This window comes from Microcebus murinus, chromosome 4, assembly GCF_040939455.1.
Source record: "Microcebus murinus isolate Inina chromosome 4, M.murinus_Inina_mat1.0, whole genome shotgun sequence".
NCBI classification, from domain to species: domain Eukaryota; kingdom Metazoa; phylum Chordata; class Mammalia; order Primates; family Cheirogaleidae; genus Microcebus; species Microcebus murinus.
Genome location: NC_134107.1, coordinates 17153323 through 17165758, shown reverse-complemented (window position 1 = coordinate 17165758; position 12436 = coordinate 17153323). Strand labels below are relative to the sequence as shown.

General features: G+C 52.3%; 1 pseudogene; it reads right to left on the bottom strand.

Moving 5' to 3' along the window:
• Nucleotides 1-618: 618 nt before the first annotated feature.
• LOC105863108 (proteoglycan 3-like) lies at nt 619-10938 on the bottom strand (annotated as a pseudogene).
• Nucleotides 10939-12436: the final 1498 nt, after the last annotated feature.

Sequence of the window (12436 nt, the reverse complement as noted above, 5' to 3'; positions counted from 1 at the left end):
CCTAAGAATGTGGCCCCTTTGGGGAGGTAGCCAGGATGGAGGAGGGGAGGGCAGCCACCCTCCTGGGAACCAGGGCAACACACCTCAGAAGAGGCTGGGGGCTTTGAACTCACACATTGGTGGCCAGGAATGGGGAATGGGGACCAAAAGAGGCTTGGGGCCTGGGGAGCAGGCTGCCTAAGACGACTGTCTCCGCGCTTCCTGATGGTGTGTTCCCGGCTGGGATCTCAGTACTCCACGCCAGCTCTTGAATCAGCCCCACCGTCTCCGTTTTGGAAAGCTGCCCCTCCCCGCAGCCAGACGAAGCCAGAGCACCAGCTCCTCACCCCCACCTCCGCCCCCACCCCCACTCCCGACCCCCACCCCCACCCAAGGAGCTGCTCCCCGTCCCCCCAGCACGAGCACGGCCCCTCCCACTCCGCCTGCAGGGGGCGGCATTCCCCGACCTGGGGGGCACCCCAAGGCGAGCAATAAAGAGAGAGAGTCGGGAAGTGCAGTGGGAAGTCTGTATTCTTGACCCGGAGAGGCAGGGGACGGGGTCCACGCCGAGGCGGGGGCGCGGGCGGCCACACCACAGGTGTGAAGACGAGGCTCGCAGGCGGCTCTCGGCGCGCTGGCTCAGGCCGAGCAGACGAAGGGCAGGCGCCTGCAGCATGGCGCTCGTCGCCACTGACCCCCTGGCCGCAGAGAGCAAGGTGGTGTCTGGTGCAGTGGGCTGCCCGGCTGGGTCAGGCGTGTGCCCCACCGCCTTCCCTCCTCGGGCGCCTGTTATGTCCCCTTCTACGCTACTGTCATTATCTGCCGGCTGCGTACTTCCCGCACATCCCTGCTAGCTAACATTTATTGAGCTCTTAGTGCAAACCAGGCGGTGTGCTAAGTACTTCAGACGGGCTGTGGTGTGACGCCAAGACGTACGTGCTATCATCCGCTCCATTTCACAGATGAGAAAACTGAGGCTTCGTGGAGATAAATAACTTACCTGTATCTCAGCTCTCAGCTGGCAAGTGGCCGAGCTGTATGCAAATCGCCGCGGTCTTGCTTCAGCACGAACCGTCTTAGCCACTACACTAAACCCCTCACATCTGGCATCAGTTGCCCACATCTGCTGTTTGAAGCTGGCATCTTGTCTCTCAGCCATCCCTAATTCCCACATCCTTTATCCTCCCTCATCCACACCTTATATTCACATCTGCTGCTCTCATCTGTCACATCTGTCACTAGAACTTGTCACCCTCATATCAGAGGTGGTGAAGGAGCTCCCACCCAGCCCCCTCCAGGGAACCCCCATCTCCTGGTTTTGCTTGGGGAATCCCTGTATCTCAGCCCTCCTAACAGACAGGGCTTTGGGTGTCCCGTGGAGCCGGGGGCGGTGTGAGTTTGGGGAGGTATGTCCAGGTAGCTCAAAGGGGCAGTAGTGAGTCCACCCACCCCTTCTCCTTGCCCTGGTGCCCTTCCCCCTCACCTCTGGTGCATAGGGCTACGCAGCGGCCTCTCCCTCTCCTGGGCTGCCCTGAGGCCCAGAATGCAAAATTCCAGCAGCTGCCATCAGTCCAGTGAAACCGCTTACACAGCCACTGGAGAAGTGATAGGCTGGGTCAGAAGGCAGAGGTCCAGGAAGACAGGCAGACCCAGGGCCCCGGAGACCACCCACTGCTGACTTCCCTCACTGCCCACCTGGCCAGGAGCCAGATACCCTCAAGACCCATCCCTGAGGGTTTGCAGGCAATGACAATGCAGAGCAACCCATCTCTCCCAGCCGTCACACAGAGTAGGCCTCTCAAACTTTACTGTTCATGCACATCTCCTGGGGATCTTGTTAAAATGCAAATTGATTCAAGAGGTCTGGGGTGGAGCCCAAGATTACAATCGCCCAGGCTGGAGTGGACTGGCATAATCATAGCTCACTGCAGCCTCAAACTTCTGGGCTCAAGCCATCCTCCTGCCTCAGCCTTCTGAGTACGTACAGCTACAGATGTGTGCCACCACACCCACCTAATTGGGTTTTTTTCTGTAGAGATGAGGTCTCACTGTGTTGCCCAGGCTGATCTTAGGCTTAAGTGATCCTCCTGCCTTGGCCTCCCATAGGATTATAGGCATGAGCCACCACACCCCCAGCCAGATTCTCCATTTCTAACAAGCTACCACTAATACTGATACTGCTGCCCCATGGACCACATTTTGAGTTCCAAACATAATGGCACTTATTCATCCACAATTTCAGAGCCACCCTGAGAGAAAAAGGCTCCCACTTCAGGGATAAAGAAACTGAGACTCTGAGAAAGCTTTTCAGCTAGTAAGTGACCAACCTGGGCCTGGAATCGGTCTCCTGACTCCAGTGGTATTTAAAAACCAGCTCTGGGGGAGGGTGAGAAGATGGGGAGTAGGAAGGAGCCCTGATTTGTAGCAATTGCCAATTTCCTTGGTGTAAATACTCCCACCATTGTGGCTGATTTCAAGCCACAAGCGTGTGGTCACTGAACAGGGAGTTGGGAAGAGATATATGCCGTCAGTTCTCCAGAGCAAGTATAAGCCAGCTCCAGCATGCCATTGCCTGCCACTCTAAGGACACCTTAGCTGCTGGGCTGAGGCTTGGCACCAGCAGGTACTCCCTTAAGACAATCAGAAAAAACGTCCTGTGCCTGGAAGTTGACCCTTTACTTACCCAGCCCCTGATGAAGCCTCCAATCCAGATCTGGGCCTGATTGAGAGAGCTAGTGAAACGCAGAATGTGGCTGTTGAGGCTGTGGCTGTGGATGGAGACGAGGTTGCCTTTGTAGCATCTCCGGCAGACATTCTGCAGAGAGAAGAGACGTCAAAAATGCCCTCTCATTTGCCTCAGGTTTCTGAGTCTACATGCAAGAGCCCTACACCCCTTTCCAGGTTAAAAATAAGGGATCTACTTGCCTCCCTCAGTCCTCTTTTGCTCCTTAATTAGCTGCCAGGATAATCTTGTAGGATATAATGATAATATTCATAATAATTATAACCACTATTCATTGAGAGTTTATTATGACCTAGGGATTATTCCAAATACTTTCCATGTATTATCTCATTTAATCCTCACCACAACTCTTAGGGGTTGGCACTATATTATATATATTTGTAAAACTTCATTTTACACATGGAGATACTGAAGCTCTGAAAGGTAAAGTGACTTGCCCAGGTAGCAGATCCAATAAAAGGCAGAGCCAGGATTTAACATGGTTATATCTAATACCAAAGCCTCTTGGCTAAATCAGTGGTTCTCAAAGTGCAGTCCCCAGACCAACAATATCTTCACCACCTGGAAATTTGTTATAAATGAAAATTCCCAGGCCCCACCACACAGACCTCCCTAACCAGGAACCAGGCCCAGAAACCTGTTTTAACAAGACCTCCAGGTGATTCTGATGCATGCTAGTCTTTGAGACCCACTAGACTAAATGAATAGGGAACCACAGGTCAAATCCACTGTTTTCCCTGCAGTGGCCTCCCTGCTACTTACCTGAGCTCCCCTAAATGTCTTGGGGGTCCGCACCAACAGGTAGCGGCAGGTCTTGCACCCAGGACTTCCCTGCACTTGAACCGTGTCCTCTTCTCTGGGGCACTCCACGTCCTTGTCTAAGGCAGCTGGGTCCGACTCCATGGCCTCCTCATCCTCAAAGGAGTCTTGACAGTCAGAAGTCTCAACCTCTTCCCTCTCAGACTTAATCACCTCCTCAGTCAAGGCCAACTCCCCCTCCTGATCTCCTGAACCATCCAGATCCTGGTCCAGGTCTGCCTCTGTCTCTAGGATCTTCTGATGGGGGGCATCGTTCTCTGGAAAAAAGAGAGAAAACCCGCCATCTTCTTCCAGGACCACGGACAGCTCCAACAACCTCGCCCAGCCCTTCCTACCCAAGCCATGTGGATCCAGGACTGGAGATCTCCTCAGTATTAGCTGAGGAGAGATCTCTCGGGCCACACCCACAAACAGACAAGAGCCTGACTTCTGGCTGTCACCACAGCTGCATATTTTGGGGATGAGAGGAGACACATGTAAGAAGCCTGGAGTGGACACCAGCCCTCATCTTAACAGGTGGCTGGGTTTTCCTTCTGAAAGTTTGGGTCATGGTTCCGAGGCCAGGAGAAATGTTACCAGGGGTGAACTGGGGCAACCAAAGAGAGACGGCTGTGGCCCTAGTCCCATGGGAGCAAAAAAAGCACATAGGAAAAAGGGATGAGAAGGGAAAGAGAGGACTTACCCAGATGAAAGGCCGACACTGTGCCCAGCAGGACAAGAAGCAGAAGCAGGGGGTGTTTCATATCTACTCGGTCTTGTGCGAGAACACAGCTCCACCTTCCTTCTCTGGGCTGTCTGTGTGTCCGGCACAGCCCTGGCACATAGTATAGATGCAGTGTTTAATTACTTGATTAAAGAGCAAACTAGATTATTCTCCCCCCCTCCAGTGAACAGACCCTGAGCCGGAGAATGTGGAAGAGGAATGGGGATAGGGAACTCAGGTACAAAAGTCCCTTTGTCCTCAGATCTCCATCACTGCTCCCTGGAACCACACTCAGCTCAGACCCTTGTCCCTGCAGGGATGAGTCTGCCCAGGGTCAGGGCTGATTCCACGCCTGCTAGGGAAGGAGGAGGGGGAAGGACAGCGGCCAGCATGGCCCAAAGGACAGGCCTCCTAGGTGTTTGCCATATAGGGTGCTGCTTCCTCCCAAGCCCTAGACAGACCCTTCCTCCCAAGGCAGCCCAGAGAGAACTCACCTCTCAAGAGTCTGAGGCCTCCACTCTCAGGGTCTCTGGCTGCAGGGCCCCAGAAGCAGCCCTTATACTGGGATTTTGGGGAAGTAGGATGATTGCCCCAGGCCAGGGTGAGGGGCAGTGGATCTGATAACGAAGTTTGCTCAGCCTTCCCACCCTGGGCTCTGCTCTCTACTGGAACCATAGAAAACTGCCTCCTGGGGCCTCCTGCCCTGCATGGTGCCCACATACCCAATTTGCCTAAGAAGACCCCATATAGTACGCCTGTTTCTCAGGCTCAATTATTACTAGTGCCCCTAAAGTGCCCTAGTCTGAACAATACCCCTTAACTTCGGGAGCAGCCTCCCGCTGACTGTCAATATCCCAGGAAATGGGGTGGAGACCCCAGGGAGCTGGCAGGAGACGGGGGGGGGGTGCTGAGAAAAAGCACGTGGGAGAAGCTTGGAGAGGCCACCAGCCCTTCGTGTTAGCAGGTATGAACAGGTGGGTCATCCACTCCAGGGTGCCCCACCTGAGCCAAAGGGGAGCCTCAGCCTTCCCAAGTGCTATCCACACTGGGTGCTGTATATGCACCCACCCCTGACCTTCATCTTCACTCATCACCACCCCAAAATGGGATTCAGAGAGGGAAAGCCACTTGCCAAGGCTACACAGGAAGTGAAAAAATAGAATTTCTAAGTCTTTTAGCTCTCTCTCTTTCTCTGTCTCTGTCTCTGTCTCTGTCTCTCTCTCTCTCTCTCTCTCTCTCTCTCTCTCTCTCTCTCTCTCTTCCTCCCTTCTTCTCTCCTCTGCCTTCCTTCTCTCTCTCTCCTTCTTCTTTCTCACCTTTAATGTGTGGAAAACCTGTGCTCTTTCTTTTGTGCTGTGAATTCAGATCCAGGTTTCCCAACATTTGTACTATTAACACTTGAGGTCAAATAACTTTTTGCCATGGAGGGCTGTCCTGGGGATGGCAGAAGGTTTAACGACATCTCCTGTAGAGACAGCGCATGGTACTGTCTACCCAGTACACGGTAGTAGCACTTCCCTCCATTAGGACAATCAAAAATGTCTCCATACATTTCCAAATGTCCTCTGGAGAGCAGAATGACCCTGTCTGAGGGTCACTGGTGTAGAATGTGCCACCCTGTCCAACCTCAAGGTGTATCTTCAAGGCTGGCGACAAGGCAGCAGCTATAATGAAAACCTTCCTGCAGAGTCTCAGACACTCTGTAGACTGCCGTCCCCATCCCACTCACCTCCCAGAGTCTCAGGGCTAGGACTAGGCAAAATTCCGCTCAGAGGCAAAATTTAAGGGGATACTAAGAAATTCACTAGTCAAGATAAATAATATTTTAATGCAATCTTTCTTAGAAATTGAAATTAATGCAAAACATCTATGATGAACAAACTATCAGAATTTCCACCTGTCAAACTCCAGCCAAATTTATTGCAGTTTAAAGAAAGGCCAGCAAGTGATGAACCTTGAACTTGCTGGATCTCTCTGCCAGGAGCTAGTGGACTTGTCGGGGTGGATGACTCAACTCTGGCAGTGCATATTGGACCCCGTATTTCAGCCCAGCCCTCTGGGGCTCTGGGCAGAAGGGACAAGTAGCCCAGAGGGTGGGAAGGCCTGGAATCCTTCTCCTCTTCTGCATGCCCAAGAGACCCGCAAATGCACAAGTAAGTCAGAGGTCCCTTCTGGGCCTGATTGCAGAGTAACGGCCTTGACCACTTCTCTCCCCAGCCCAACGGACCAGATCCTTTATCTATCTGACAGCGGGAGGATTAGCCAATTCCTGGGCCCAAAAACCTGGTTTTCAGATATCAAGCTTGAGACCTCCCTAATGGAAGAGGGGTGAGGGTCATTCCTTCTCATCCAGGGGCCCGGGCCAGGGGCACCATTTCCCGTGGTGGTTGGATTGATCAATAAGGCCGGCCACTCTTGTGGGCCAGCATCACTATATGCTTTACACGCACTGTCTCCTTTTACAGATGAGGAAATGGCATCTTGGAGAGTCAAAACAAGTTGCTCGAGACCACTCAGCAAATCAGAGACAGGCCTAAAGCCAGGTCTTTCAGCTCCTCTTCCACCCTGCAGCTGCCTTTCCTCAGCTTCCTCTCCCTTCCCTCCCTCCCCAACAGACCTTTCCCTCTCTCAGTTGACCCTGTTTCCTTTGCACACAAACCCTGGGCAAAGACATTCCAAGGACTTCAATGACCTTGTCAATGGCCACAATAATTTCTGATTTGAAACCAGAAATAACGTTTTTGAAGGTCCACTATGGACCAGACCTTATTCTTCACTAAGGTGTTTGTATGCATTATCTTACTTAATCCTTAAAAGTCATCCTACAAATGTGGTATTGCTGTCTCTCATTTACACATGTACTGCAAAAGCTCAGGGAGATTTTTTTTTTTTTTTCTGGCAAAGGATAAAGACTCATCTCAAACCAGGGAGATTAAATGCCCAAGTTTGCATGACTAGTAACAAGTGGTGCCTTGGACCCTGGTCTGCCTGACTCCCCAGCCCTTGCTTTCTTTGATACATTCAGATGTGTTATCCCCGACAATCTAGCCAATGGCGCCAACATTGTTGAGGGTGGCCCCTGTGCCAGGCGCTGTTCTGAAAGCTTTACTCACGATGATCTCACTAGAAGCAGGCCCTGTCATTAAACTTAGTTTACAGATGGGAGGACTGAGACACAGGGGGCCTGCCCAGAAGCTTGTGACTGCATTATATATCACTCCACACTGGCTCTCAAGATGCCATGGCCCACCCTCTGCATAATGGTGGGCTGGAATGAATCTTGGGACAAGAGGCAGAGTTTGAAACCCTTCTGAACATAAATGCAAACAGTAAGCCAGAGACTCCCAGCCGTGGAGGCATAAGGGTTAAAGGAACGTGCTTTGGAGCGGATAGAGTCGCATCCCAGCATCAGCCGCACAGAGACACTCAGCCTTGCACAGGTCTCTTAACAGATCATAACTTTTCTGAACCTGATTCTGTAAAATGGGGATAATAATTATTGAGCATATGATGCCATCTATGGACGGAGCCTGCCGCGGCAGGGGATACCTGGGAGTGCTCTGCAAGAGGTGACAACTAGTCAACGTTGCTGTGCTATTGTTACAAACAACTATGTTCCTGGATGCCAGGTACTGTGTCTTGCCTGTTCCCCGGCCTCATTTAGAGTCTGACGAATGGCAAGTTGTCCCGTATGGGGCTTCCCCAGAAGCAGACCCTGAGACAAGGATTTGAGCACAAGTAGTTTATTTGGAAGTTGCAGAGACACTAGGAGGGAGCAGAGAAGTCATGCAGGGAAGGGAAGCCGGCCCATAAAATGTGTGCTGTAAGGCCGGCTCCCTGCAGCAGGTCGCTAGAGTTTAATCTCATTGGGAAACCCTGGGAGATGGTGCATGTTAGATTCATTCCACTGGAGGGCCAAGGGACTGGGGTACCTATACACTCACTCCTGAGAGCTGTGGGTTGTTCCCAGGGACATGTACATTTTCTTGCATGTCAAACCAACCACACTTCTGGGGCAGGGCAAAGAGAGAAAAGGCCTTCAGACATGGAGATACAAATATAGGCTCTCGGGAATCCACCTAAAACCTTGAAAGGTCTGAAAGGTATGGATGGAGTCCTGGCAACACCTGCTACACAGGTGCCCAGAAATTGGGTGTGCTACGAGGAGAGCTATCTGAGCCCATTCCTCTGTCTCCAAAAGGCTCCGTAGACTCCACCCCACCCTCCATTCTCCTTGAGGAGTGGTGACCTCTGACCCTTTCTCTGAAAGTGTGTCATCTCGGGAGGGACGTTGAGGCAGAAAGGTCAAGGGTGAGGGTAAACAGAATGGATCCATGATCAGAGAAGAAAATAAATCATTTAAGTAAAGCAATTTTTTTATTGCAGGGAGGTGGAGGGAGGGGCAGCAGGCAGGGGAAGGGAGGTGGCTGCCCAGGAGGAAGCAGCCCTGTACTCCCAGCTGGAACCAGCTCAGTAGGAACAGACACATGTTGCAGTTAGATAGACTCCACTGGCCTCCTGCAAGGGCAGAACAGGACGGCACCTTCAGCCCCTTGTCCACCCCTGCTCTGCCCCCAGGAGGGTCTTCCCCTTGTCTGTCTCCACACCTCAGTGGAGATAGAGTCTAAAGACCAAGGAAGCCTCCCCCCAAAAAGGTCAGGCTCCTCCTAGTGCCTCCTCCGTGGGGCCTTCCCCCATTCATCCCCAGCCCACTCACCTCCAGTATACATGGAAACACATCTGCCACTGAAGACCGAGGGCTGGCCGAGAGCCCAGCGTGCAAAGTTCCAGCAGCTGCGGTCAACCCAGTGCAAACGTGTGCAGGGCCTGGGGAAGGCAGAGGGGGGCTGGGGAAGGGGCAAAGGGAAGGCAGAGAGGCAGAGCTGGCCCTGTCCCCGCCAGCTCCTCCAGGAGCCCTTGCTTCCTGGACCGTGATGGACCCTGTCCTGGTTGTCTGAAATATTGATCCACAGCGATCATCCCCATCACGTTCTGTGCATCCCACTCGGACATGCTTATCCTTCTAGCCCCAACAAGAGGTAGGGCAGGGGCTGCCAACCCATCCTAGATATGAGGGAACAGGCCCATGGTCTTGCCCAAGTTGCGTAGTCAGAGGCAGAGAGGAACTAGAATCAAACCTCCTGATTCTAAAACCCGGGCTCTTCCCAACGCTTTGCAGCCCCATCAGTGTCTCTCCCAGGTGTCCACCTGTCCCCAATCCTGCAGGGGATCACAGAGGAGAAACACACGCACATCTGCAGCAAATTCAGCACTTTCTGGGATCACGAGGTGGCCCCCACTTAGCACTTACCCAGCCTGTGGCCACGCCTCCGATCCAGACTTGGCCCTGGTTGAAAGAGCGGGTGGTGCACTGGATTCGTAAATTAAAGCTGAAGCTTGGATGGAGGCCAGGTTGCCTCAGTAGCACCTCTGACAAGTTAACTGCAGGGCAGGATAAAAGGGGAAGAATGGAGTGTCCCTCTCACATGAATTCACATGACCATAGTCTTGGGTCTCTGAGTCACCAAAGTTCATGCCCACCCTCCCGTGCTACAGCCATCTGAAGGCTAGACACCAAAATGCAACTTCTGTCTGTTTCCCTCCCCTCTCACCCCAGCACCTTGGTGGGCCTCAACTTCTGCTGACACCCCCAGGGCCCTCAGTGGGGAAAAGAATCAGCAATATGAAGGCTGGAGACACGACCCCCCATCCCCTGCCCCCAGGCCTCAGCCTTAGCTGCAGGCCACTCACCTGAGCACAATTTAAATTTCTGGCAGCCGTCACAAGCAAGTGGCAGGTTTTGCACCCAGGGTTTTACTGCATTCTCTTCCTTAGGACACTGAAGGTCCTTGTCCAGGGCAGAGGCCGACTCAACAGCCCCTCTCCTTCCAGGGAGTCTTCACTGCCCCCCCTCCTCCTTCTCCAACAGTGCCGTCTCCCCAGGAGGGGCCTCCTCGGCCCCCTGTTCTGGTATCTCCCGACCTGGGGCAGGGTCTTAGCTTCCAAGGTGCTCTCAAAGTTGGAAGTTTTAGCCCCTGGCAGGAAGAAAGGCCACATGTCCTTCCTTCACATGTCCACATCTTCCGCTGCTCTTCCCCAAACCACGGACAGCTCCCGCCTTGCTCTGGGCACCAGAGGGCTCAACACCACCTGGAAAGAGGAGCCTGGAACAAAGTCTCCAACAGCAGCACCCAACCTCCCCCACAAGATAAAAATGGTGAAGAGCAGGGTTGCTTCAGTTACTAGCTTCATTTCTTTGTTGGTGAAATGGGTACGCAACACTACCAACCTCACAGGAATGCCACAAGGGTTAAAGGAGATGATGCACAGAAAATGCTTAGTGCCGTGCATTCAGTAAGCTCAAAGGGAAATGAAGCTATTGTTATTGTGACCATCATTAGCATCGTGTAGAAAGGACAAAATTGGGAATGTCACAGTAGAACCAAGACCGCAGACATAACAGCTGCCCCGAGGAGTCCTTTCAACTCCTGGCCATAGGGTCCGTATCCTTTCAAATGTTCAGAGATTCTGAAATAGGGGATGATCAGAGAAGGGGGCGGGTATGTGACTCTGACCCCGTCTACTATAGAAAGGAACAAAATAGAGGAGCAAAGACGGAAGGCAAAGAACACTTACTCAGATGAAGAGCAGAAACTGCCCCAAATAGAAGAGCCAGAAGTAGGGGGAGTTTCATCTTGGCTTTGTCCTACAATGGAGAGCACAGTTTGTCATGGAAACACACACACACACACACACACACACACACACACACATTGCAGCCACCGTTAGGGGACTGTAGGAATGAGGGGGAGAAAAAGAAGGCGTGAATAGAAATCAGGATGGCCCAGAAAAGCTCGTGCTGAGCCCAGCCTCGGACGCTCCAGGCCCCGGGATGCAGGGACCTCTTCCTGAGTAGAATGAAGTGGCCGAGGCTGGCTTTCCTGCAGGCCTGGAAGCGAAGGAGGGAATATCATGCTTATCTGTTTGTACTTAATAGGTCCCTCAGAGTCTATGGTACAAGACAGGAGGGAGGAGCAACGATTGTTGGCCTTCCTAGGAACATACGGCACTTAGAAAATGTGTCCCCTCCTCAGAGCTCAAAAGCCCCATGCTCCCCCCGCCACCATCTGCCTTCCCCAGCCAAGGAGAGCTTTCACACACCTCAAAGGAATGTGCGAGGCAGAGGATGAGATGCGCTTCCCTGCTGGCACCTGTAACCTGAAAGCCACGTGCAGGCACGCCAACCCTCCCCCTCCCCAGAACCTGTTAGCCAAAGCCAGGCACCTCCCAGGAGACCGAAACATCACCACCCCTGAAGTCAGCTCCATCTCAACAGAGAAAGCACTCGCAGGCCCAGAAGCCACCTTGGGTCCTTGGGAATCCTCAGAGCTCGGGCCCTCCTTGGCTCCATCTCACAAAGACATTAATACATACGGGGCGTTGGAGGAAGTTCTGTCCACCCAGGAGGGTTTGCCTCAGAGGAGAAGGAGATGGGAAGGCTGATAAGAACCATTTCTTCATTTCCCCTGAGAGCCCACTCATTTATTCACTGCCGTGTTCCCTACTGACACCCCTTTCAGGTGGGCCCCTGGGCCCCTCTGGACCTGCCCAGGGCTGATGGTTCTTACCCTGGGCTGCACTTTAGAATCTCCTGGGGAGTTTTTCCAAAATACACGTTTCCTGCTTTACTGGTAGGGATGCGAATTGCTACAGACATTTCAGGAACAAATCTGTCAATATCTACTAGGATTAAAATTCACATGTGATCCATTTCACTCTTTGGAGACTGAAAAGCACCTATAAGTAAGAAAACTTGTACAAAATTACTTGACTGTTTGTAGAAATGAAAACAATGTGGATAGTGAACTGGACCATGAATACAATGCATCCCATCTATTCTACAGAACATTATACAGCTACGAAAAGAAGAGCTAAACCTATATCTATAAACCTGAAGTGAGGGGTCTGCTACGTTATGGAGTGGGGGGAAAGGCAGATATAGAGGAAAACGTTTGTATGAGGATAGCGTTACAAAGAGAAAACCCCATGTAAGTGCTTATCTTTGAGCTTCCTTTATATGACCATTGATAGAGCTGCAATACGGAAAATGATTCCCACCAGATGGTTGACCCTGGTGCCTCCAGGAGCAAGGTAGGAGGGGGAAGGGAGCTGAGGGAAGTTGTTGTTTTCCT